The sequence below is a fragment of the Chelonia mydas genome, chromosome 1 (genome assembly GCF_015237465.2).
Source record: "Chelonia mydas isolate rCheMyd1 chromosome 1, rCheMyd1.pri.v2, whole genome shotgun sequence".
Taxonomy (NCBI): domain Eukaryota; kingdom Metazoa; phylum Chordata; order Testudines; family Cheloniidae; genus Chelonia; species Chelonia mydas.
This window is the reverse complement of record NC_057849.1, coordinates 166,516,822-166,541,389: the sequence shown is the minus strand read 5'-3', so window position 1 is coordinate 166,541,389 and position 24,568 is coordinate 166,516,822. Positions and strand designations below refer to the sequence as shown.

At 41.3% G+C, this 24,568-nt stretch overlaps 1 long non-coding RNA gene and 1 other non-coding gene across 2 annotated transcripts in view; one reads left to right on the top strand and one right to left on the bottom strand.

Moving 5' to 3' along the window:
* LOC122464100 overlaps positions 1–3,387 on the bottom strand; it is a 94,354-nt gene extending 90,967 nt beyond the window's left edge. The window contains exons 1-2 of the long non-coding RNA XR_006287976.1: positions 3,284–3,387; positions 222–329 (exon numbers count right to left, since the gene is read on the bottom strand). This is a non-coding gene — a long non-coding RNA (uncharacterized LOC122464100). The remainder of the gene's footprint in view (positions 1–221; positions 330–3,283) is intronic.
* A 4,863-nt stretch (positions 3,388–8,250) lies between these two features.
* TRNAC-GCA lies at positions 8,251–8,322 on the top strand. The gene has a single exon. It is a non-coding gene; the product is annotated as a tRNA-Cys (tRNA).
* Positions 8,323–24,568: the final 16,246 nt, after the last annotated feature.

Below are 24,568 nucleotides of genomic sequence, written 5' to 3'. Positions count from 1 at the left end.
TGCTCATGGAAACCAAGCTTTGCCATTAAACTTAGTCATAGGCCCATGCACCGGCCATGTGCTATGTCCTTTCACCTAAGCGGGAGAGAGCCCACTGAGAACAGGCTTGCACCTGAAAAGTCAACCTTAGTAGCCTGCAAATTAAAATTTCAAACAGTTTGTGGGTTATCTCGTGTGAATATCAAATCTGAACTTGGACATATGAAAAATCAATTACTTACATTCACAAAGCAACACAATTGGATGATGAAAAGGTGTATTCTCACTGACTTGAACAGAATCAGGCTTTGACCCTTAATCTCTATAACAATCAATGTAACCTTTGAAACCTGCAATCAGAATCAATGGTTAACAAATAAATTAATATCATCAGCTAAGATACAGAGAAGCAAAGAAACCAGTCTGATGCATCCACAGCAAATACAGTTCATATATCTTGGAAAAGGGTGGCTAATTCCTAAGAAGAAGTTAGGGCATTAGAGCACAGAGCTCTTCAGTTAATTCACTGTTGTCCCATGTTTGAACGACGCATAGAGCTTCAGAGGTATTTGTTGCTGACTTACTCTGAGTTAGAACAAGCCTGTCTAATTAGCTCCAGCATTAGTTGTTGGAATGCCTCCTTAGCCTTCCTAACACTAGAATGGTGCAAAACTTCTCCCTCCCTGCCCCTGCCCATCCCCAATGATTCAAAAATCTAGTGTAGACAGGGCTCTGGCATTTTTACCACTCTTTTCATGAAATGGTAATGAAAAACCTGAACCCATATACACTGGTGTTCTAATATTAATATAGCCAACACCATGGCTAGGAAGTGGGGACAAAATCTTACCGTATATATGCACCCTATGAGACAGAGAGCTGACAGTCTAATTAAAGAGGCCTACAGGGAAACCATAAGCAAAGACAGATTTGGAGAGAGAGAGATTAGGCTGAGGTTTGTGCGCTGTGGTTGTTTAAGCTATACTATGGGAAAACCTCAGAAAAGGGATACTGTTATAGAGATGCTTGCCCTATAGCACCCCCTGTTGGCCAAGAATAGTACTGGAGGTACACTTTGCCTTAATTTCCCTTTACTCCAGTTTTCTGTCTCTCTCAGGGATTCACATGGCTCAGCTCTCCAGATAGGTCACTCTCATAGTTCAATCCCATTCCAGATTAAGGAAAATCCCGAGAGAATTCTCCAACAAACATAAGAATCTTCTAAATGGCCCGGGCTCTACTCCACCCCAGCCTCTAGGCTCAGAGCCCAGTGACTCTGGGAAAGAGCCCAAACTCCCAAGCAAGTTCCCTGCAGTTTTTCCAGACCCACATTGGGCCTTCCACAGGAGAACAACTAGCTCCCTATAGTTCCTTCTGCAAACCTGGTTTTTGCATCCCTTTACTAGGCCCACATGTTTATTAGGCCATTACCTCATGCCAATTAGTCCAGACCGCTTACGCTGGGAGACACTTAAATATGGCACAGGCAGGACTGATTGAACAAGACTGACTAGCTCCAGGTTACAGGCCAGCCCACACCACTCTGTGACAGATCCGTATACCTAGAGCCACAGATTTATTTATTTATTTTTATGATTTCCCATTTTATTTTGGGGGAATTTAATTTTATTTCAATTTCTCATACGAGGCCCTGGCAGGATGATGTCCTGCCCCTGGGGGGCAGGAGACTCCTGGGGAGGAGGTTGCAGTGGTCATGCCTGTCCCATGGGACTGGGCCTGTCCTTGGACACCCCTCCATCATGCCGGAGGGGCAGATAGGCCAAACCTGAGCAGCACTGTGACCCATGTGCCAGGTCGCAATGCCTGCACTGGGGAGCCTGGGCCTGCCCCACGGGACAGGAACTTCAGGAGCCGTAGCTGTAGGGTAAGTTTTTCATTGTATCTTGCTTTATAAACATGGGGCTCTATCTACAATCCAGTGTATTTATCCCCTGTTCAGAACAAGATGGAACTCCATTTGTTTGCAGCTATTTGAAAAAGACTCCATAGTTTTATGCAACCTTATGTAACCCATGTCTGCTTGGTGTGGTGCTCTGTCCTCCTCTAGTGGCACCTAGATCAGCTTGAGGTTGATGAGCCTGCTACAGCCTTGGCTAAAATATATGCATCGTTTAGCTCATGCAGTAGCGGTTCATGCATTAAGCTCCAAAGGTGCCAGGCTTGATCCCAGCCAACAATGACTGGGTCTGTCCACAGCATTACACTTAATTTAAACCAAAAATATAAATAACCCTATCTCTCAAAGGGTATACTAAGGTCAGCTAAGAAAACTTTTAACTACCAGCATGTAACTTCATTGAATATATCACTGTACACTTTAAGTACCAATGAATTTTTTTTATCAATGAGGAATTTAATTTTTCAGGAGCAAACTACAATTTCCTCAGATTAATTCCTTATAGCATTCTTGAACTGGTTGGAGACACAGCAAGGATGAATTTGGTCCCTAATTTTCTTTATAGTCACACAAGGTCTGGTACAATTAGTTGAATGCCATTTGAAGTGTTGGAAAAGAGGATGATTTTGAGTAGGGTTAGTAATCATTTTAATTCCAGATTTAAACAGTGTTTGATCATTTCCGACACATGCTGAATGAAAGATGGACAAATTACATAAAACTGAGCTAATTTGTTCCCCTAGAGCCGTGAGAAACTCAGCAGTTTTGGTTCGCAGGACTGGGGGATGGGAGGGTTGATGGAGTGTTATTAGGAGCAGGTTAACATACATCAAGTTTCACTTTCTGTTTCTGAACCAACTCAGTCAAAACTTTAAAAAGAAACAAGCAAGAAGCTAGTTAAACAGAATTTAAAAGAGTGAAATGCCTGCAGGCTTCATGGAAACTTTTTAAAAACATCTAATAGAGGCTCAAATGAAACATATACCCCAAATAAAAAAAATGTAAGACCAAAAAATGACACCACGTCTAAACAACAATGTAAAAGTGGTGGTTAGAGACAAAAAGACATCCTTTGAAAAATTGGAAGACAGATCCTACTGAGAAAAATAGAAAAGAGTATAGACTCTGGCAGGCTAAAAAAGAATTTGAAGAGCACCTAATAAAGACTCAAAAACTAACAGCAAAAATTTTTTTTTAAGTATATTAGAAGCAGGAACCCTGAAAAACAATCAGTGGGGCCACTGGACAACTGAAGTGCTAAAGGAGCACTTAAGAATGGGCTGGAGGAGCAAAAAGAGATATATAAGTTACAGGTCGTGCAGCCCAGTGAGGCATTTTTGAAACAAAATGAAAGTTGTGAGGAAATTAGAGAAGTACTTTGAATACCTGTGTAACAGAATGCTTGGTAGAGCATAGTAGAAGTCTGTTGAATGTCACAGAAATGTTAAAAAATAGGACCCATTGGCAGTTGATCCTGAGAGATGTCCTGACCAGGCTGGGCCACAGAGAGAGACCCAGATGACACCACACCTCCACCTCAACTCTTGCTAAATCCAAAACACCACCTGAGATGTGAGACACTCCCCTTCTCCCATGTGTCCTTACCCTTTCCATCACTTTCCTTTTGTCTTCTGCTTAATAAGAGACCGGGGAAAAACTGATTTCACAGCTGGGCAATGTAAACTGATGGCTTTTGGCTTGTGCAATGTACCAGCTACATTTGAGAGGCTAATGGAGAGGATGATACATGGCATGCCCCTCTCAGCCCGTCTGTTATACCACAGTGATATCCTGGTTCATGTTAAAATATTTGAGCAGGTACAAAAACATTTACAAATGGTCTGTGATGAGCTGAAGGCTGCCAGTTTGAAACTGAACCCAAAGAAATGTGAGTTGTTTCAAAAAGAGGTAATTTACCTTGGGCTGCACAGAGCTGGCCAACTACCTAACCACTCACAGCTGTGCAGCGTTTTATAGGGCTCTACTCCTATTACAAAAGGTTCATATGTGGATTTGCCAATACTGTGAAACCACTGCAGAGATGAAGAGAGAAAGGGAAACCATTTCTAGTGGTCAGCAGAGTGTGATAAATGATCTGGAAAAAGGGTTAAACAGTGAGGTGGCAAAATTTGCAGATGATACAAAACAAGATAGTTAAGTCCCAGGCAGACTGCGAAGAGCTACAAAATGATCTCACAAAACTGGGTGACTGGGCAACAAAATGGCATATTAAATTCAATGTTGATAAATGCAAAGTAATGCACGCTGGAAAACATAATCCCAACTATAAAATGATGGGGTCTAAATCACTCAAGAAAGAGATCTTGGAGTCAATGTGGATAGTTCTCTGAAAACATCCACTCAAGGTGCAGCGGCAGTCAAAAATCGAACAGAATGTTGGGAATCATTAAGAAAGGGACAAATAAGACAGAAAATATCATATTGCCTTTGTATAAATCCATGGTATGACCACATCTTGAATACTGTGTGCAGAGGTGGTTGCCCCATCTCAGAAAAGATATATTGGAATTGGAAAATGTTCAGAAAAGGGCAACAAAAATGATTAGTGGTATGGAATGGCTGCCATATGAGGAGAGATTAATAAAACTGGAACTTTTCATCTTGGAGAAGAGATGATTAAGGGTGGATATGACAGAGGTCTATAAAATCACCACTGGTGTAGAGAAAGAAAATAAGGAAGTGTTATTTACTCCTTCTCATAACACAAGAACTAGGGGCCACCAAATGAAATAAATAGGTAACAGGTTTAAAACAAACAAAAGGAAGCATTTTTTCATACAACGCACAGTCAACTTGTGGAACTCCTTGCCAGAGGATGTTGTGAAGGCCAAGACTATAACATGTTGGATCATATTAAAGAAGTTCTGTATTAAAATCACAAATGAGTTTGATTCCCCATAGTTTAAATTCCAGGGTATTACTAATTAAAAGGTCTCTTGGTTTTTGGTACTGTTTCTCTCCCTCTATGTGTGAAACTTGCAAGCTGCTAATTGTGTTAGTACATTCTAAGACAGAGTCTGTTCTCAAAGCAATTCTTTGTAACAACAACTACTCACACAGAGAGAGACTCAAAGCAATACTCTGTAACAACAGAAACAGCACCCAGAGACTCTCCGCCCTTTTGTTGTATTCATCTTGCTTTGTTAACAATTGTGATTAAAATAGAGATAGAAGATGTATGTGGATGGATGCTTGGTGTGGATAATAACTGAATGATCAGGGAGGTGCCAGCCTAAGAATCCAGTGTCCATCGGCTGAAGAAGGCGTCAAGTGGAAATAACCAGAGGACCCCCGGAGGGCAGACTGGAATCCACCCAACAGCCTCAAGAACGGGAGAACCAAAGAACAAGATAACATCTGGCAGCATGGAGCCGTCAGAAATGTGCCATCTGCTGATTGATTCAGCAACAGCATGATGAAGCAATTCCCATAGACTGGCACAGGAAGAAATTCCTATAAAAATGGACTCTAGAAAGTGAGAACTTTGGGGTCTGATTCTGCAAACCAACTGCCAGGAGCATCAGATGAGCATCTGACGAGGCCCTGCTCCCTCCTCATGTCCAGGCCACCTGGCCAGTGGCTTGGCACGAGCAACTCTAAGGCTGGTAACTAGGATAACAACCTTGCAGAACCTGTGTGTGTGTGTGTATGAATGAATGTGTGAATAAATATGAAATTGAATGGAATGTTATAGCTATAACTAACTGCTTACTATGATTCTTTCCATATTCACAATAAATCTGGCATTTTGCTTTTTCCCCTTTAATAAGATCCTGCTGGGTTTTTATTTTATTGGTATAACATTTTGGTGGAGAATTGCAAAAGGGGGAATCCTGGTAAAAAACCTTTACAGTTATTGTAAATATTGGTGTGCACACCGCCAGCTCTATTGAGCTGGGCATTTCTATTAGGTTAACCAGACCTGCTAGCCTCCGGAAAGGTAGCAGGGGAAAGTGTATAAATTAAGCTACGATTACAAAACTTAAGTCCTATTGTTCACTGAGGTATCAGGGGTAGCAAGAAGGTCCACGGGCCAGGCTAAGCTACTCGCTGAAATAAGGAATAGCAGGTTCAGGGAATCTAGGCTGTGTCACCTGCTGAGTAAAACCAGGGGAGACAAAGAAGCCACTCGCTGAATAAAATCAGGAGTGACAGAGAAGTTAAAAATTTGTTAGAATCTTAAAGAAAAAACATGGTAAAGCAGGTGCAGAGGGAGGAATGAAGCCAAAAGGAGCTCCAGCCTCGCCTTTCATTTAAAAAAAATGACACCTTTTTAAACAAATCCTTCAAAAATTTGGGCGTAGTCCTTGGACTAAACAAGCCCTAGCTGATGTCTGCACTATTTTGGACCTAGAGGATAGATTGGCTCAGTATACTCTCATATACGAACCTTCTAGTGCTGCCAAAAGAGATGCAGTAGCAATTTGGTTGTTGTGGGAGGCATGTAAGGATTCTTACCTCCGCTTATCTTCATGTAAAGAGGAAAAGGCACAAACGGAAAAGGGAGCAGACAATTGGAAGGTGCTGGCTACAAATACCCAAAGTCAGCTGAAAATAGTGAAAGAGGCACTCCAGGAATGCAAAAAGAGAGAAAGATTCCTGGCAGACCAAGCTAAAGCCTCTGAGAAAATGGAAAGAGAATCATATGCTCCAAGGTATGGTAAAGAAATTAACCTTGAAGCAGGGCAGAGCACCTGCAAATCATAGTCGTTGTGAGTCACTAATTAAGAGTTTGAGACAAAAATTGGGCTTTGCCTCTAAACAGGTAGCAGCCATTACAGCAGGTGAAGGGGGAGAAGGTCCTATGTAGGGTACCCCCAAGCATAATTACAAAAAGAAAAGAGAGTGAAAAGTTAACTCTGCAGAGTTTGGAGGGAATTAAGCAGCTAAACTTTGTGAAAATGTTAAAAAGAAAAAGTGTTAGAGGAAAATAATTCTTGGTTTCTTTGCAGCCATTCTGAACGAAAAATGGGCCCTTTTCCAAAGGAAGGTCTGTAAATTAGCCAGGCAAAAATAAACTGTCTGATTAAAATCATTTGACTGGACAATTTAGTCAAATTTGCTAAAAGAACATAAGAGGGTTCTATTGGAACTTAACTGCCTCAAATGTATAAAGGGAATGTAAGATGTAAAAAACAGAGCAGTGTGGAAGGGATGTTAAGAAAAGGAAAATGTGTATGTATCTATCTGTATGTGTGTAAATATGTAAAGTTCTAAGGACCAATTGGTTTTGTTTTAAATAATGCCACTAAAAATCCATTTGACTCTTTAATTCAAAGTTGCAAAACTGACAGACCTTTTTGCTAGACACAGGTAATTAGTGTTGTTTGGCTTTGGGATTTGGTATTTAACCCTTAAAAGGTAACTCAATGCTTTACAAATTTAAAATGTTTTTAAGTTGTGGCTGCAGCAGGGCAGTCAAAATCAGGAGAATAGGAAAAAAAATCTGGATTCTGTTTGGTTGGTTGGTTTTTGTTTGTTTGTTTGTTTTTGTAACAAATTAGCAGATGAGCGCTGTAGTAGAAAAAAAAGAAATTAAAAAAGACAGTGCCCCTCTGAAGCAACAGCAGGGGTGAGGTGCACAAAACAAAAAGAAGCAATGTTAGAAACACTGAGTCTTAAAATGGCTCGGAGTAATCAGACTGTCACTTTGATAAAGGTACATGAAAACTCTGTAAGCAAAAAAAGAAATAAAAGAAATAGTTACACCTTATGTAAAAATTGATAATGATAATGTTATAGAAGTTAAACTATGGAAGGAATGTGCATTTGCCCCAGAACATGTGCAGGGTATATTGTAGAAGGGGCAAAAGAAATGCAAACATACCATGCTACTTAAGTAAAATGCTATTAGGGCTCCAAAGGGAGCCACAATAGGTTGGGTTTTCTTTTTCAGATTGCTGTGTGTTTTGGAAAATCAGGAAAAACTGATGCCAGCTGAAGAGTAATCCAATACTATGAATCTGTCACAATAGAAATTGTGTTTTGTGTTCTATGTTTTGTTTTGTCTTGTTGCTAGCACTGTTGTGTGTTTTAAAAAAAATAAAATAGAAAAGATACCGCAGACCTGCAGGTAATTAAAAATAAATTAAGCTCTCTGTCCCAGCTACAGGACAGCCTGATACAAAAACAAGTACATGTCAATGTAGACTTGGTCCAAATTGGTCTGGGTAACCTAAAAGCCCGATGGAATCTTTGGCAATGGCTTAATACTACCACATGGCTTACCAACAATCTGATGGGATGGTGGAAAGGTTTAATAGGACTTTAGGGATTCAGCTGAATCAGAACAGCACAAACTAAAACCATCCCCAATGAGGGACAGTATCACAGGGAGTATAGCTCAGTGGTAGAGCATTTGACTGCAGATCAAGAGGTCCCTGATTCAAATCCAGGTGCTCCCTAAGGATTTGTTTTAGTGGGGGGATAGCTCAGTGGTTTGAGCATTGGCCTGCTAAACCCAAGATTATGATTTCAATCCTTGAGGGGGCCATTTAGGGATCTGGGGCAAAAATTGGGGATTGGCCCTGCTTTGAGCAGAGGGTTGGACTGGATGTCCTCCTGAGGTCCCTTCCAACCCTGATATTCTATGATTCTTTGTTGATGGGAGAGGGGCTCCTGCCGACGAAGCGCTGTGCACACTGGCATTTTGTCGTTCAAACTTTTGTTGTTCGGGGGAGAGGGGCCATTGTCACACTCCTCAGTGACAAAAGTTTTAATGATGAAAGTGCAGTGTAGACAAAGCCTTAGACTCTCTCAGGGTTTACTATTTGGACATCAGCCACTTCCTATGCTTGAATAGTACCACCACTGCAACACATTTTAAAATGAAGCATACAATTTGCATAATTGTCTCTCTCATCTAATAGAGTTCTTTGACTGTCCGTGAAAAGGCAGATAGAATAAAATTATCATTTATTTGGATTTTCAAAAAAAAAAATAACCTTTTGACAAAGTTCCTCACAAGAGTCTATTAAGGAAACTAAGAAGTCATGTCATAAGGAGTGGAGTAACTGTCATGGATTACAAAGCAGGTAAGAGGCAGAAAAATAGATTATCTTCAACATAGATTTAACAGTATGTGCAACAATTTCTGTAATAGGCCTGCTCTTGTTTAATGTGTTTATAAATAAATCCAAGAAGGGGATAAAGAATGAAGTGTGAAAACCACAGGTGATATAAAATGACTTAGGATAGTCAAAGGACCTAACAAAGGTAAGTGAAAAGGCAGCATGATGGCAGATGAAATTCAGTGTTGACAACTGTAAGGTAAATCTAACTAGATAAAAAAGTGGAATTAAAATTGAGTGTATGTATATAAACAATTTAAGGTAAAAGGACAAAACAAGCTACAAACTCAGTTAAGATTAAATTTAAGAGAAATCAACACATGTTAAGGTGTACAAATATAGTTAAGCCATCCAACTAATCTTAACTGACATCATACAATAACTATATAATTATTAGTGCATGATCTTAGTGTTTGTGGTCCCAGATTAGATTTTTTTTTTCCCCCTCAGTGTCTACACCAGGGATTGGCAACATTTGGCTCGCGGCCTGCCAGGATAAGCCCCCTGGCAGGCCAGGCCGGTTTGTTTACCTGCCGCATCCGCAGGTTTGGCCGATCACTGCTCCCACTGGCCGCAGTTCGCCGTCCCAGGCCAATGTGGGCTGCGAGAAGCAGTGCGGGCTGAGGGATGTGCTGGCTGCCCTTCCTGCAGCCCCCATTGACCTGGAGCGGCGAACCACAGCCAGTGGGAGCCGTGATCGGCCAAACCTGTGGAGACGGCAGGTAAACAAACTGGCCCGGCCCGCCAGGGGGCTTATCCTGGCAGGCCGTGTGCCAAACGTTGCCAATCCCCAGTGTACGTTATGCTAACAATGTGAGGGGGGGTGGGAATAAAAGCACTAGTGTGTCTTAAAATCAGTTTAATCTAATCTAGGGCCACAAATACTAAAGATGCCTTAACCACAATCTTGGGGGGTGAAATCCTGCCCCTACTGTAGTCAGTAAGAGTTTTGCCATTTACTTCAATGAGGCCAGGGTTCCACCTGTGGCTGTTGCACAGCATTGTTACAGGGCAAAGCTAAGACTGTTTGGGTGCCTTACCTGTGCATTTCCATATTTTAACATGTTTGGGTCTCTTTAAATTTAACCTTCACTGGGTTTGTAACTCCTATTTTGGAGATAATTGCAACATCCTTGCAATACTCTTACCCTTAAATTCCTGATACATATTCTCAACCTTAGCTCCATGTTAACAAGGAAGGGTGGGAGGAGCGATTTGTTTGGTTGGGAGGTTTTTTTTTGTCTTCAAATATTTTTGCAGTCATAAATACTGTACCGGTTTTATCCTTTATACAAGGATCATCCTAATTCATTATTTTTGTTTTAATATTGACATTAGTAGTTCAGAAAAAAATTAAATCAAAGGTTATAATATAGTTTAGTCTGGCCTCATTCACCACTGTAAGAAGAAAAGCAGAGTTTTTGTTTAAAACAAAATACATTCCTCTAAACACTCTTCTGCAGAATGCAGTTGCTTACACGCAAACAATAGCCAGTTCCATCTAAGGACTGGGAAAGTTTTTGTTGGAACAGCAAGCTCAGTTTACTTTTTAATTGTGGACGAATGGATCAGATGCTATACATGCTATATGCTTACATCTGAAATTAATATCTATGTATTTTCCTCTATGCCACAGATTCCTCAGCTACTAATGGAGCCAAGAAGGCTTAGACGTTTTCTTTGCCTTTTCAGAATTGTCCGACCAGAACCCCCAGGACTTGAGAGCCATTAAATGAGGACAGATTGTTAAGCTACAAGTATTCGGAGTAGTATATCCCAGTCCTAAAAGAGTCCATTATAAAAACTAGTGACAAATGCACTTTACAACTTTTCACAGAATGAATTAGCATACCTATTGCCTAAAGTCGATAGAATAACAATGACTTAATGATTTTGCTACATCTTCCTCATAATTTTCTATAGATTCATACCATTTACCATAACTTTCCCCTCTTCTGTCTTATTTTATAACCCACATAATGTCATCCAAAATAGTCAATATAAGGTAGAGACAAAATAGTAATAGTCTTTTGTGACCTTGGAATACTCTAGACACATTTTATAATATTTGTTCTTTCCCTTTTACAGTTGCTGCCTATATTAAGCTGTAATACTGGATACTCTTAATATTTTACTTTAGAATGAGGGGTTTCTCACCTTCCATTGATATTTCTCATTATGGGAGCCCAGGGTTTTTTTAAGGTCCCCCTGAACAGCAGTCCTGTAGAAAATGTTCTTTAGGAAAAGCATCCAGGTTTCATGGCAGATAACTGGTATTTCTAAACAATTAATTCAAACTCCACAGGAGCCTGAAAACGAGCATCTAAAATAAAAGAGGTACATGAGGCTCTTGAGGTAATATTTCCTTTGTAATGCCATTGCCTGGTTCCCCCCATGAGCAAGAATAAAAAGAACTCAGTGTCACATTTTGAAATATTTTATTATATTGCATTAGCAACATTCCTTTTCATTTTGATTTTTCATTTAAATTGTTAATATTGATTTTTATCATACAGTGCAAAAGTCATTTGTGGTTGGCTTTTTTTCATAATTGCAGTGACTTTTGTATTACACTGGAGAAGATGAATATTGACGTGACTGTGTCAAGAATTTATAATGTAATAAAACATTGATGCCACGTAGTACAGAAGTATCATTGCTCACAATTCTGGTTTAGCTTAAGTGATGTCCGTAAGAGTGGTTGGATTATTTTTCTTAACTGTACATGGTATTTGTCTAGTACAACAAGAGGTCACAAGTTGATGAGTTCCTGTTACTTCACACTTGAGCAGGCACATTAACAGTTTGCTATTGAACTCTGAAGCTCTGTAGCATAATTTATGACTAATATGCTGCATCATACATAGGGCCTTTGGCATGAGCAACCATGAAGTTGCATTATTTGGGGATGTCCTCTACATCTGAGAGATCCAACAATGACTGCCTTATAGCTTAATTAGCATGCTCACACAATGGAAGTAAAAGTTAAGAGAAGAATACTACTGGTCAGGTATAGTGTTAATAAGTAATAAGTTGTGTAGCAAGATTGAATTCAGAACTAGATAAACATAAACTAAAATACACAGGACCATGGTCCAAGAAATGATACACTACATCATTCAACCAGTAGCAACAAGAATGAAAAGCAAACAATTTAAACACCAGAACTTTAGGATGGGTCACTGTGGGCTGATCTTGTATAATTTTATTGATCAAGGTCAATTCACAATATAATGGAATATTCATAGCCAGAGATTGAAAAAATCCACTTGCCAGTGGCACATAGGAAACATTCCACTGTGAGGGGGGACATAAGCCCTCAATATCTGCCGAATTTCAGGTTACATTTTTTTAAACTAAGATTTTAGCCCTCATGGTTTAGCCCTTTTGGCCCTTCAAAGTGTGACCCATCTTAATGAAGACAGATAACTATAGTGATACATGCCATCATGTGCCAGCAGTGCCCCTCTGCCGTGTCCATTGGCCAAACCAGACAGTCTCTATGCAAAAGAATAAATGGACACAAATCAGACATCCAAAATTATAACATTCAAAAACCAGTAGGAGAACACTTCAATCTCCCTGGACACTCAATAACAGACTTTACAGTTGCAATTCTTCAACAAAAAAACTTCAAAAACAGACTCCAATGAGAAACTACAGAACTGGAATTAATTTGCAAACTGGACACCATCAAATTAGGCCTGAATAAAGACTGGGAATAAAGATGGGTCACTACAGAAACTAATTTCCGCCTGCTGATACTCACACCTTCTTGTTAACTGTTTGAAATGGGCCACCTTGATTACATTGGCCTCATTAGCACTACAGAAGTGATTTTTCCTCCCTTGGTATTCACCCCTTCTTGTCAACTGTTGAGAATAGGCCACTTCCACCTTAATTGAACTGGCTCATTAGCACTGATCCCCCACTTGGGAAGGCAACTCCCATCTTTTCATGTGCTGTGTATTTATACCTGCCTCTGTATTTTCCACTTCATGCATCTAATGAAGTGGGTTTTAGCCCACAAAAGCTTATGCCCAAATAAATTTGTTAGTCCCCAGTTGCCACAAGGACTCCTCATTGTTTTTGCTGATTCAGAGTAAAACGGCTACCACTCTGACACCTACAGTCCCTCCGTAGCTCATGGCTTTCCAAAACAGCAGCAGAATAAAACTAACAGCACCGTTGTCAGTTTCATGACTCCTTCTTAGAATTCTGTGGAGGGTGGTGAAGTGACAAGAATCATATCAATTTTACTCTTCTGCTGTTTGAGAAAACTATGACTAGAAACAGATGCAGGTCCTGAAGGTATTTAGGAAAGAAGAGAACCCCAAAAATGAAGTCACAGGGATGGCTAGAATAGTTAAGTGCTAATAATAATCAGGAAGTTCTGGGAAGTAGATGAGATGGAAACCAACAGAGGTAGTGAAAGAGAGGCAGTATTAGAGAGCATGCTAGAGAGAAAGAAAAAGCACTGATTTCCCCCACCACCACCCCAAGAGCCAGAGGGAGGGGGAGCTTCAAATGTTACCATACTGTATTAGCAAGAAGCTAATTTGAAAGATTAAGTCCCCAGGCAGGACCCAGGGATGACACCCTGGTAGGAACCCTACTTACCCCAATGCTCTCCCTTGTCCAAACTCGTAGAGATGAGGCGGAGGGGACTGAGTGTCTCAACATTTTGCACGTGAATTTGCTGGTTGTCATCCTTGCTTTTTCTTTACCAGCTTCTGAATAGCAGGAGTCTGGTAATTTTTTTCAAGCCTAGTTTTAAATACAAGATATCTTTATTCTGTTTTTTCAGTGCCTGGGGAAGAAAAGGCAGAAGTCATTAGCTTACACACACCCTATTCAATGGAAGGATTTAAAAAACAAAACAAAAGAAAAACTCAGTCATTAAACTGTTTCTTCAAATGTGGAATTTCTCCCTTCCCATACCAAAAGCAATTAAACTTGTTTGAGAAACAGAATAAGCAACACTGAACCCTAGACCAGTGACAGATTTAAGGTCTTTCAGGATTCGCAGCCACTGGAAAATGGAGACTCTGTGCTGTCCAGTCACCTACTTCTAGTCTTACAATGCCCCCAACTTATTTAAAAAGCTGTTATGCCATTATGATAGGTTTCTATTATAAATTTATATTTTCTCTGCCTCTGAACCTTGTATTGTTGGACTCAGGGTAATTAAGATATGTCTATTCTACAACTGCTATAGTGACATAAAATGTAGAACATAAGAACAGCCATACTGGGTCAGACCAATGGTCCATCTAGCCCAGTATCCTGTCTGGCCAATGCCAGGTGCTTCAAAGGGAATGAACAGAACAGGTAATCATCAAGTGATTTATCCCCTGATGCCCATTCCTACCTTCTGGCAAACAGGCTAAGGACACTTCAGAGCATGGTTTTGCATCACTGACACAGCTACAGCACTGCAACACTGTAGTGTAGACACTTCCTGCATCAGTGGAAGGGAGTTTTCCATCAATGTAGTTAATCCACTTCTCCAAGAGGCAGTAGCTACATTGACAGAAGAATTCTTCCATCAACCAAGCTGCATCTACACCAGGGGATAAGTTGACCTAACTACAGCACTCAGAGGGCGACATTTTTTCTCGGCTTTGAGGAACATCACTGGGTCAATCTAATTTTTAAGTGTAGACCAGGCCTAAGAAACCCTGTCTTTGTCTGACAAGTTGCTTGTGTCCTTCTGCTTTCAGGGCCCTGAGGATGTTCCAGTTGGAAGTAGAAACTGACGGAGTCTGATATTTTCTTTGATCCAATCTTGATTTACATGAAATGTACAAAGTCCTGCATCTCTGAACACAAGAGGAATCAAGAAGAAAAAGGGCAGTTTATGAGCTTGCAACCCCAAGCCTCTTTAGCCAACACCAGACCCAAAAGCTTGCGCTCTCTCTTTCTAGCTTTTTCCAGGATCACATTGTGCTCACTGGTTACTACTTGGAATTTTTTTTGTGTGTGCGCTTCTGCCTCTCTCTGTTCTCAGTTTCCTTGTGTCCTGCAACTCCTCCCACACACAAAACACAAACAATACTCAGTGAAACCCTGCCACCCACTAAGCCCAAACTCCTGGGCGAGTTCACAGCCTCCTTTTGTCCTAGGTGGAGGGGACCTTCTATCTAATTAACTCATCCTGATAGTTATATTAATAGAAGGGTGTGTTCACACCTAGTCCCAAAGAAGTTTGTGATTCATACAGTCACCAGTAGCTCTCAGCATAATTTGGGGGAGAGGGGAGTACTTTCCAGACATTTCAGAAAGATTTTTTTTCTGCCAAATATGTGGCATTGGCATATACAGGTTGTATACTCGTGAGTAATGCAGCCAGCCCAAACTCATGCTGGCAGGACATTTATGCAATCCACACTCTTGGAATATTAACCTGATCCTCAACACATAGCATACATTGTAGTATGTTAACATTTTATTGCAGCTCTCCCATAACAAAAAGTCTTTTTAAAAAATGGTTATGCAACAGAACATCATCTTGTCTTTTTCATATATACATACTCTAATAGACCTTGATGACCATACCTAGAGCCATTTGAAGCAACAAAAAGCAAAACAACTTTTTAATAATTAATTATCAGCCCTTTTGTCCCTGAATAAAATATCCAATCTGGAAATGGTTTATCAATATCATACCAATGATTTATGTCAACAAATATCCTTTTTTCTATCATAAATTATTATTGGGTCCAATTAATCATGAAACATCGTTTTTATTTTTCTGGGAAAGTAAAAGGACAAACTGTTATTCCTTTCTTAGCAATCATCCTGATATTTACTGGTAACAGTAATGCATCATGGAAGATTATGCAAATACTGAAAGAGCTGCTTTCATGAATACCCGCCAAAAGCATTTGTATTGGAAGGTCATAGGTTTGCTTAATGGAAAGCCAAGACACAAAGCCAGCATTCTTGCAATCTTATTCTTCTCTTGAAAAATTTGCATTTGTTTCATGATAAATATTTTGCAAGTCAGGCAGGGAAGATAAAATAAGTGATTTAGTATCTTAAGTTCAGTTGTAACTGAAAAGAACATTCTCTATGCAGATCTCATTAAGTTCACCTAACAAACAGTCGTTGATTTTGTTAATAACTCTTGAAAGTATCTTTTATCATTTTTTAAAAGGTCAGGCACAAATAAAAATGTGTGTTCTGCTTCTCATCAGTGCTGCTGTGTATCATGAATAAATCCTTAACACCATGGCTTTTTTTCTCCTTAAAAGTGAAATATATTTTAGGGCTTTTTAATAAGAAAAAAACTAACAATGTCTGTAGAGTTTTCATGGAGTTCACCTGAAATAACTTGTCTTTTCTATATAAATTATGTTTATTCAATGCTAAGAATTATAGGGCTCTAGCTGCTTTATAGTAACGCAAAGTCACTCTAAACCTGGGTCAGTCAGCCAGTTAACCCGTCTTTCTTAGACCCCCTTAACAAAACCCTCTCACCATAGGCCCAAATCCTCAAAGATATTGAAGTGCCTAACTCCCATTGAAACCAACAGGAGTTCAGCACCTAAATAAATACCTTTTGAGGACCTGTACTGTAGTAGCTGAGCTCCTCCCAGGTTAGGTTATCAAAGTGAGGCCCCTCATGAAGTCTGTGACTCTTTTTTTTTTCTCTGGCTATAGGTAGCTTTGCATGGAGTAGAAGATGAGTTATTAACGACATGCTGGATATGATGGGAAGCTTTCTCTAAGAGGAGGCTCTTGCAGTGCGCCATAACGTGGTCAGCTCTTAATTAGCCTAACCTCTTCTGGAAATTTCTTCCCTGGCAAGATCCCCTCATCTGCCATTGCTTTATTTCAAGATCTCACATGCTTTGTTCTGGGTAGAACTGATTAAAATATGGAATTTCCATCCCACAGGAAATTCCAATATTTTGACACTTTTTTTCGTCTGGATTGGGATGAAAAATAGAATTAAACACTTTTCATGTAACATAGGAGCCCAAAGGGTCAGTAGAGGGAGAGACCATCATACATTATGGGGGAGCATGGGAGGAACTCAGAACTACAACTCGTGAGGCAATGGGCAGCTCAGTAGGGCACAGAAATTAATGTCAACCCAATGTGAAACAAAGCCTTTTGTTTTAGTTTTCCTGATGGAAAATTCCACTAAAATCAATCTTTTCCGTAGAAAATTCTATTTTTTACAAAATTCCATTTTCCAACAATAAAATGTTTTGCTTGAAATTTCTCCAGTAGCCCTAGTTCTGGGCTTTGTGTGCTGCATTACCCCAGAGTGTGACTTTCTTAGCAGTTAATAGAAATGCAGGGGGAGATTCCCAAATAAAATCCAAACCCTTTGCACCATTCAGATGGCATGGAGAAGCAATATTCTGGTTGCAAAGAGCCATCAGGGAATTCCCTCAGTCATGACCTGTTGCAAAGGGCATAACCACTTTCTGACAGCCTGCCTTTCCCTCCAGTCATTCTGTACCAAGCAGCACTTTGCCTCAGCAAAGAAAGTTGCTTGCAGTCCCTAATGTAGGTAGGACCTGATCTGTTAATGGCTTTTGAGATCATGACTAAGGCACTGACCTGTTAGCAGAAGCAGACTGGGAGCCAATGGAGGGTCTGGAGCACTGGAACAAAAGACTCACAGCAGCCAAATTCAGGGAGGATGTGGGGAACCACTTTCCACACAAGCTGGAACCTTGCCATTGTTTTCACATTCAGTTTCAGACATAGTTATTACAGTTGGTGGAGATGGCAAACAATAGGTGGAGGTGACAAATGCATACACCTCTGTGGCCAGGTTCTTCTGGGGAAGGAAGAGATGAAGATCCCCAGCAAGTTGGAGGAGGAAGAAGGTGTTTTTCCACCACTGGCCCTACATCATCTTGTAGGCTTAGTCATGAGTCCAACAGGATCCTGAGGCTTTACACCACTTTGACAAAATAGGGAAAGGAGAGAAAAGAATCTACAAAGCAGCTGGAGCCTGTCAGAGAATCTGCTCAATGGTGTTTTCTGAGGTTTTCTACACAACAAAACATATCAATCAGTTTAGATAATATAAGGCCTTCTCTACACTCAAAAGTAGTACTGCTTTAACTATACTGGTATAGTTAGGCAGCACAAAACTTCTAGTGTGGGCAAATTATACCACTATAAAAGTTTATATATGTATTATAAAATTTTACCACTGATATAGCTTATCCCTGTACAGGAACAGGAATAAGCTGTACTGGTATAACTACATCCACACCTGGGAGTTGTACTGTTATAACTATATCAGTTTAAAAAAATCACATCCCTAATTAAGGTCGTTATACCAGCATAAACCACACCTAAGAAATGTCCATGAACCTTCACTCAAATTCAAACCAAACTTTTTTAGAGGTTTAAAAAAGTCCTTTTAACTTTTTTTTCTTTCTTTTTCATTTCCGACTCACAGCTCTGCACTTCCAGGCCACGCACAAGACAGGAAGAAAAAGGATGGATTCATGACCTGCAGGGAGAACTCAATGGCCTGAAGTGCAGTTTTACTTTTCCACCTCCAGTAGATCTGGTAAATAAAAAATTGACTTTTTCAGTTCCAGAAAATTGCCAGAAATTTTTCACAAAGAGTTTAATTGACATTTTCATTTTTTTTTCAAAACATTTTGATCACCTAGTGATCAGAGTGTGACACAACATGCAAGTAGTGGGGAGTTGTCATAAATATAAAGGGAAGGCTAACCATCTTTAAATCCCTCCTGGCCAGAGGAAAAAATCCTTTCACCTGTAAAGGGTTAAGAAGCTAAAGATAACCTCACTGGCACCTGACCAAAATGACCAATGAGGAGACAACATACTTTCAAAGCTGGAGGGGGGGAGAAACAAAGGTTCTCTAGGTCTGTGTGTTGCTTTTGCTGGGACCAGAGCAGGAATGCACGTCAGAACTCCTGTAAAGGGCAAATAAGCAATCTAGTTAGATATGCATTAGATTCTGTTTTGTTTAAATGGCTGATAAAATAAGTTGTGCTGAATGGAATGTATATTCCTGTTTTTGTGTCTTTTGGTAACTTAAGGTTTTGCCTAGAGGGATTCTCTATGTTTTGAATCTGATTACCCTGTAAGGTATTTACCATCCTGATTTTATAGAGGAGAGCCTTTTACTTTTTCTTCAATTAAAATTCTTCTTTTAAGAACCTGATTGCTTTTTCATTGTTCTTAAGATCCAAGGGTTTGGGTCTGTGTTCACATATGCAAATTGGTGAGGATTTTTATCAAGCCTTCCCCAGGAAAGGGGGTGTAGGGTTTGGGAGGATTGGGGGGGGGAAAGACGTTTCCAAGTGGGCTCTTTCCCTGTTATATATTTGTTAGACGCTTGGTGGTGGCAGCAATAAAGACCAGGGGCAAAAGGTAAAATAGTTTGTACCCTGGGGAAGTTAACCTAAGCTGGTAAAAATAAGCTTAGGGGGTTTTTCATGCAGGTCCCCCCACATCTGTACCCTAGAGTTCAGAGTGGGGAAGGAACCTTGACAGGAGTTCTAGAGAATTAATATCTGAAACATTAACCAATCAAATGGTGGGGATGATGCCATTTGATATTTAATACCAACTATCTCTTGTACACTGTCACAGGCTCACCTGAACAAGTAGGCATCTTGCCAAGTGATCTCGGTTAATTTTCAGTAATCCAACTAATGTCAAACCACGTGGGCCTCACACTCTACAAACTAAATCAAGAGTATTTCATTAACTTAAGAAAGTGCTCTCAGAATTAGGCCTCTGACTGGGCCTGGCTTCTTGGAGAAAGGAAAAGGGAGGACCCTGCCCCACGTCTGTTGGCTTCCCCCAGAACTGCCATTTGATAGAAGCAACAAGCCCTGTTCATTTGGACTGCTGGGCCCTGATTGGTCTCTGCCTGCTCCCAGCCCTTCTAGCTGCTCAAGAACGAAGTCTAACTGGTTCCACCAGCAGATGACCTGGAAAGGCCATTCTAGGCAACAGCTGAAGGACCAAACTCATTATCCTTGTCACAGGGTTTGCTATTCACTGTGGGGTCACCGCCTTGTGGCTCATCTGGAGATTACCTCTAAGTCTGACGCCCTTTTGTTTGGATGCTTGCCCCATGGTCTCTCTCTGTCTCTGGACTCGACAGCTCCCTCTTTGTGGGTTGGGTCTCTGACCAGCTCATTGCAGTTCTCCTCTTTTGGGATATCGAAGACCCTCTGGACAAACTGTATCAAGCAATCTTCCTCTCCACTGCCAGATTATGCCACTTCCCCAGTGGTTGCTAGGGGAATCTGGGCCCACCCTCTACTCTGAGTTCCATCCCTGGGAGCCTATGCCCCAGCTATGACATTCTACCCAATCTCAGTCCATGGCATTGTTTCCTTGGGCTCTTTTCTATATTCCTTTCTCTGTCTTTTGGCCAACCCCTGGGTTACCACAGGCGCTGCCTATGTTCCCTGTGGCTACTTCACCTTCTCTCAGGTTCTTGCCAGAGTCTGTTTTCCCAGGCAAGATCCCAGGGTTTACTCTCCTCTGGGCCTCCTCCTTGTCCTTTACCAACCTCCCACCACTCTCTTGGGAGCAACTGCAGAGTTACTCCCTGCTGCTCCCTCTTGCTCTCTACTTCATAGTTTTATACTTGCTCAGCCTGCCCCTGCCCAGCGGGGCTTCATCATCAGTCAAAGGTTATCAGCCATTACTCTTCTCCAGGTGAAGCCTGTCACTGGGTTCATTGGCCCTTTCTAGCTATTCAGGTGTTGTGTGGGGTAAACACCCCATCACAGCCCTTCCCTTCTTAACAGAACTGCTTTCTAGGGTGGGATGTGCCAAGGCAGCAGGGTCTCTGGCAAGGGGCAGCAATGCCTGGTGCACCCCATCAGATATGCATTTTGGGATCATGGATCTGGCAGGCAGTAAAAATATAGGGTACCGATTTCTATCTCCAAATTCTTAGTACAGAAACAAATGTTCACAATTTTTTTTATTCTAATCAGATTCCTTACAAACCACTGACATGAAAACAATTGTTGATGACTGAAGCAAGCACAGTGCGCTGTATTGTAGAAACACCTCTGGGCAGTTCAACAGAGAGCCAATTGGCACAAAAAGGTTCACAAACAAAAGCCTTCATAAAAGCGAAGAGGCCAAACTCCCAATTTCCAAAATGTTTGTGCTTTTCTTTTTTGTTTGTGGGGGGAGGAGGCTTGTTTGTCTGTTTGTTGTTTTGTTTTGTTTTTTGTTTTTCCTGCTCGGCTGTTTTTGTAATGTCTGTAACAATGTGTTAAATAAACATAGTTATACAAAAATAGATGATTATACTGTATACAATGCACATAATAAAGAACATGTAATTATAATACACAGTAGGTATAAAATGTATTTCAATGAAACACCAAATTTATCTCCTCAATAAGAAAAGACCTGATATCGCACAATGGAAAAGCCTTTGAAATCTAAAATCCTTTGATAGCATGATGTCGTTTGAACAGCTAAAGTGGATTATGATTTCACTGGGTAGGCATGTACTTTAGCATCCCACACTGTATTAAAGAGGATAAAAATTCAGGAAGCAACTGCCATCAAGAAAAAATTTAAATAGAATGTCTCTGTTAGTAAAATTACCACTGATATTTACCACTTCTTTCCACAGAAGAAAAGTAAAGCTGTGGGTTTGTATTAGAACAAGATTTATTCATAACAGGATAGATATATAGAGACTGCCATAGAGACAGAGTGAGTGTGTGTGAGAGAGAGAGGGAGAGATACACACAAACTACATTAGAAGAACAATATTAACACTGCAAAGTCAAGCACTCAAAAGTTAGGAAATGCCATAATTAATTAAAGTTGCCTGTGTAACTTTAATTTGGCCCCACTGTGTGTTTGTATTATGATACAGTCTTAAATTACATAATCACATACTATTTATTTCATAGGAGTCTTGCCTCCTGATTCTGTCCTCATTGGACATGCCCCATCCCCTCACAGCTCCTAGTACTGACCAGACTCTGCATACTCCAGCCCAGAGCTATACGGGCTCAGAGGGACTTTCCTTGTAATGGCTGCTCCAAGCTGTGGTGGGGCTTGGCATGGGAACTGAGAGCACTATCAATGAGCCCACCCTCCTCCCACTGGGTCATGGAGGAGAAAGATATCTGAGTCACATGCAGTGGGGACAAAAGTCAGACGGGGGAGGAGTGAAAGGAATAGATGGGGAGGCAGAGTCTAGTGAGGCTGTGGCTGGAGTGAGGGCGAGAAAACCTGGGCCTGGGACTTGGAGGGGAAGGCTGGAACTCACTGGGCAAAGACACTAGAACTGGGACTATTGGGAGACTGTGAATGGGAACCAGAGGGACTGGGCCTGGTTAGGAGGGGAGGCAGCACTGCTTGGGCAAGGAGACTGGGAGCTGAGTGGGAGACTGAGCCTGGCAGCCAGTGAGAGAAATGGGGAGACTGGGAGCCGGTTGGCCGGAGGGGGAAACAGAGATCAATAGAGGAGTTGGAGGTGTAAGGAGTCTGGGACTGGCTAGGCAAGGAGACTGAGACTAGGAACCAGCGGTAGGAGGAGGAGGAGCGATAGATCTAACAAGGAGCTGAGGTGCAGGGGGAGAACAGGGTCTGGAGGGGCAAAGCAACTGGCATAAGGATCCAGGAGGTGTTGCAGGGGAGATGGAGACTGAATGAGTTGATGGGGAGAGAGACTGGGACTGCAAGGTGAAAGACAGATCAGATGAGGAATAAGGAGACTGGGACGGGCAAGGAAAGAGGCAAGGAGACTGGGGACGAGGAGTTGAGCTGGGAGGGTGGGAACTGAGGCTGGCTAAGTAAGGAGGCTACGATTTGGAGTGGGAATGGGAAGAGACTGAAAGCTGTGGGGAGACTGGAATTCACACAGCAAGCCCAGAGGAGGAAACTAGAACTGGCTGGACAAGGAGACCAGGACAGGGATGAGAAGCCTGAGGAGTAGAGACTGGGATTGGATGGGAAAAGAAAATGGAACTGAGACAAGGAGCCAGGGGATGGGAAGAGACAGGACTGGAACAGGTACAGGTTGCAGGGAATGAGGTAAAAATGGTCATGCTTGGGGGAAACAGGTAGAAGAGGTGATGACCACTAAATAAACTTCTTTCTAAAGCTGGGAATGGAACCCTAGATTCCTGAAGCTCTCCATCCCTCAGCTCTTCAGTTAGTATCTGTGGAAACCCACTGTTAAAGTGTGTGTCTCACCACACCCCTCTAGAGATTCTCCACACAGAGAATAACAACATACTACTGCTATCAGTTACTCCATTAGCTCAAGTGGTAGCAGTCTTAAAGATTCCTCTCCTGCTGCTGACCCACATGGGTGTCAAATACATTGCCCTGTGATGGAATTTCTGTTTTTTCAGTTTACTTTTTTAAAAACCGAGGAAATTACACACACACAAACTATGATAAACGAACATATTGAGCTTTCAAAACCAAGTCCTCAAAAGTTAGGAAATGTCAGATTTAAAGTTGCCCATGCAGTCTTAATTGGCCCCCTTGTGCATATGCATTATGATACACTCTTCATTAACATACTATTTACATACTATTTTTCCATAGGACCCCAGCCTCCTTCAGTGCACAACATGGACACAAACTGGGGATGAATCAAAAATGTGTAATGAAAGAGACTGCCTCATTTGCAGCAGATGTTGGAAGGTTTGTAGTGAAGGAGGCAGGGGACTGCAGAAAGGCAAAGGTAGCTCTCATGGTTAAGGTAGTTGAATGCTGCCCTGGACAAATGGATTTGATCTCTGCCACAGAGTTCCTGTGTGATGCTAGTCAACACCCAGTTTTTCCCAGGTGGCCACTAATTGTCAGTTCCTCATTTTCTGGGTGCTTGACTTGAGACCCTGGGGACTGATTTGCAGAAGTGCTGCACGTTGACAGGTGCAAATTGAAGTCAATGGGTGCTGCACTGTGACCATATAAAGTGCTATATATTGCTAAGTACTCTGAAAAATCAGGCCCTAAGCATCTCAAACTGGGTCCCTAAAAGTGGTAGATACTTTGACCTTAATTTCCCTGTGCTTCAGTTCCCCATCTGTAAAATGTGGATAATAATCCCCCCGCCCCACGTCCCAAGGGTATAGAAGGGTCATGTGGTAGGATGCCTGTTCCTTTGGTAGCAGAAGTTGGAAGGGATATGGTGAAGGGGGCATAGACATGCAGGAAGAGCAAATAGGGTCTCATGTTTAAGACAATTGAATGCTGCTCTGGGGAATTGGGTTCTATCTCTGTTGAAGTGCTATATAATTCTTAGTGCTCTCTAAATCAGGTTTTAGACATCTTTTGGGCACCCAAAATTAGTAGATACTATTCACCTTATGCATCCGATGAAGGGGGTATTCACCCACGAAAGCTTATGCTCCAATATGTCTGTTAGTCTCTACGGTGCTGCAGGACTCTTTGCTGCTTTTATAGATCCAGACTAACACGGCTACCCTTTTGATACTATTCACCTTAATCTCTCTGTGCCTCAATTCCCCACCTGTAAAATGGGGTTAAGAGCACTTCCCTACCTCACAGGGGAGTTCTGAAAATAAATTCACTAATATTTGTGAAGTAATCAGAT